Source organism: Ciconia boyciana, chromosome 6 (genome assembly GCF_034638445.1).
Source record: "Ciconia boyciana chromosome 6, ASM3463844v1, whole genome shotgun sequence".
NCBI classification, from domain to species: domain Eukaryota; kingdom Metazoa; phylum Chordata; class Aves; order Ciconiiformes; family Ciconiidae; genus Ciconia; species Ciconia boyciana.
The window spans coordinates 8,558,578-8,562,406 of NC_132939.1; positions in this window are offsets into that span (position 1 = coordinate 8,558,578).

The window sequence follows — 3,829 nt, forward strand, 5'->3', positions numbered from 1 at the left end:
AAAAAGTAAATTTGCAATTACTACCAAACATCATCCACATCAATCTTCAAAATAAAAAAAATAAAGTACATAAATGTCACCCCTTTTCATTAATTTTGGTCAAAATCCCCGTTTGCTTATCAGCCAGAGGGTTTCTGAGATATTTCAATAATATCCAGGAAATCAATCTTACATGAAACTGAAGGAAAACATCTAATGTCATTGAACAATAAATATCAGTTCTGTCAGTGGCTTACCTTTGAGCTGAGGCCTTAGGATGTTTCTCTTCTAGTTTCCTCACCAGTGCCACTGTCAGCTGTGTAGTCTCCCCTAGGGGATATGCAGGCATTAAATGGGCGTCCAAAGGTCCTGAAAGTTGTTTCTGATTGGGGTTGCTGACATTTTTTTGCAGAACCTAAGAGAAGGAAGTACAACCATGTAATTTATATATTGCTAATTAAAATAATGTGTGTCTACTTTTTCAAGTAAGGCTGTTGATTAGCAGAAAATGTCAGAAATACAAATAGCTATGTCAAGATGCATCAAGAAGCACAAATCTAGAGATCTAGTGATTTTTTTGTTTGTTTCCCTTCCTTCTTTGAGTTTTTCAACATAGGAAATAAGAAATTTCAAAAATTTGTCCTACACGGACTGTTCCAAGACACAAATATATATAAATTTTTATTCATTAAAATCCTGTATACAACTATCATTTGCCTAATATATAAATATCTTATTAAATTAAGAAATCAAATGAGGTTATTTATTTACAGGAATAAGTTGACTTCCACACTGATATATCTCTTTTCAAAATGTGTTTTTGAAAGGACTGTCTCTGACCTGCCTCTGGCTTAATACTGTGACCTCTTCTGTTGAGCTGCTGTCTGTCTCCTGATGAGCTGCAGACCAGGCCCCATGGTGAATGCGGTTTTCTGTCTGGGTCACCTCCTCTCTTTCATTTAGTTCCTCTAGGTAGGTCAGGACAAACTCAGGGTAAGCCTGTAGGAAAGGACAAAGGCAGAGGAATAATGAAGAAAAACATCAGCTACATCAGCAGAATCACAACAGTCTAAACACCAGGAACGGTGGGAAAAGTGGTTGTTGATGTACACAATGACACAAAAGTTGTGGCATGTAAATAACTTTGTGTTTCACAAAGTTTTCAAAGTCAGTGTTAGATGGTGACCTTTGAGTGCTAAGTGACCTTAGCACTAAAGTGAAAACCATATAAAATATTTGAACATTATATATCAGTTTAAGAATAAAGACCGACAGCTCTCAAAATGAAAATTCTTATAAATAAGAAGAAACAAATTTTTCTATCCCTGTCTTTAGGTAATATTTAATTAAGTATAGGTGACATTTAGGTAGGCATTTTAATGTAATATATTAAAAGAATTTAAAACAGCATATTCTGAAATCAAGACACATCACATACAGAAAAAGCCTTCCTGATGGTTTTGAAACAAAAAAAAATTTTACTGCTTTAATTCATTAAATGAAGCTAGTTGCCTTCTTAATACTTTTGATACTTACTTACATGGCAAAATGCCCCAATTAAAAAAAAAAAATAAAATCACAACTTAACAATTACATTCTGTGGAATTTGAGACATTAAAATCTCAGCTACTTAACCGTATGATCCCCAGATCTTGTACCATGGTAACATGAGCAGTTTTATTTCTTTAGCTCAGTCTGTGAAATGACTAAATTGCAGTTTCTCAGGTGCTACTTCAATTCAAGAAGTAGTCAGTCTGCTGTCCTCACGATTAAATGGGCAGAATCTTCCTTTATATGGAATATTTTCTATTTATAATGAAAATTGTAAAGTTCTGTGAGAACCTGTACGATTTTTACTAGAAAATATATAGATATTAACTACACTAAATTAGGCCAAAAAAAGGAGCTATTCAAATACTTTGACAGTTAACATTTTAACAAATTGAAATCAATAATCTATTAAACCCTTGTGGTTACAGAATGAAGTATCTCACAAGTACAGGAAAAGCCATCTTTTTCAGTTCTGTCACTCATTAGTGAATAAACATAAGCAATTTTATAAGGCAGGTAATACTACAGTATTTAAACACTTGGACATATTTTCCAAAGCCAGTTCTGCATGGACATCCCACAGATTCAGTGAAACTTCTAAGATCAAGTGGAAAGCAGAATACCAAAACTGAAACCTACCCTCAAGTTCTGAGAAGACTTTTTTGCTCATGTCTTAAGAATACTTTATAATATTAAAATATTTTGTTGTTTTGATCTTGAATTTTACTAGACGTTCCTAAAAGTAAAGCTCAGGTTTTAGCTTCAGTTGCATCACTTTTTCTTTAGCTTCTGTCAGACTTTTCCCATGAGTCCAGATATTTTCAATTTAGGATCACTTACATTTTACTTTAAAATAAATCCCTTCAACAGCGAGAGTACAACAAACAGTGGGGTGCTTTTATTTCTTGAGGAAAAAAAATTCTTCACCAATCAATAATACTAACTCTCCTGCTGTTTATCACCTTGTATAGACAATATATTACGAAACTTCTCTCCCACTTCATAGCTCCATCTGCGCTTTAATTCTGATGTAATACACTAACTTAGGTTTCTGGTACATTTTTCAGACTTGGCTGGATGAATAGCGAGCTAAGATTCCATTTCTTTCACTAACAAAGCCTTCCTCTACAAGCACTTCGCTCTTGCTTTACTTCCCAGTGCTGCTAAGAAAAGGGATTCTGGTTTCTTTCTCTCTCAATTTTCACCTTTTCTGGCTGACCCCATGCCATCGCTGCTTCTGTGCCAGAAGAAAGCATTTGGCAGACATGCAATGAATACAAACAGAACTGACCTAAGGTAAAATTAACACAGTAAAATGATAGTTATTACCGATATGTGTACTTGAATCCAGTTCACTGTGCGGCACACTTGTGCCAGAAGGCTGGGCAGCATGGAAGTTGGTGTGGGAGTCCCCATCTCTGCCTGCTTCAGCTCAAGGGCTATAGGTCTGCATTTCCTTTATGCTAAACACCTTCGGTAGGTGTTCTAGGGAACCTCTCTTCTTCAGGAAAGTGAAGAAGCGAAACAAACGCCCAGTGCAGAATGCGACAAAAGCCTCAAGCCTTCCCAGGACAAGAAAAATAATTTCCCAGCTAGTTCTACCCTTAAGCAAATACAATACTTTGGAAAGTTTTATTTCTAGTCTGAAGTGTGTTCCACCAAAATGTACCCACTAGGATACATTTTGCTTTCAGTGGACACCACATGCTGAAATCTGTTGTGAAATACACGTTCAAAACTCAGAGAATGTTAAAGAGCACTATTAGCTTATCTTGCTTACTTTCTAGAATTGATAATTGACTTATACTTTTATTTACTTATACTTTTTTATTTACTTATATTTTTTATTGACTTATACTTTTATTTTATTTAAGTTATCCATGATGTTTACATGAATAAGAGTACATAACTTGACCTTTCACAAATATGGATATCCTTAAATATTAGTCTAGTAACTAAAAATGTAAGGGAAACAATACCAGGATTAATTTGATGTTTCTGCATGAATACTTTGGGAAACATGCAAGAATAGCTTGGGAAACAGGAAAGCAATATCAGGATTGAATTATGAATCAACATCTTAAAAAATACTTGAAGATTTTAATGTTTTTTTCAGAACAAGCTAGTACTCTCTGATATAATAAAGAAAAGTAGACCGTACCTTGATTGCATAGGGGAGACTGTATGCATAGAGGAGAGTATGTTAATGGCAAACACAGTAAGTAGGAGGTATTAATTCCAAGAAAGTGAGCTTCCTTCTCAATCCCAATGATGTGTCACATATCACTACATTGTATTA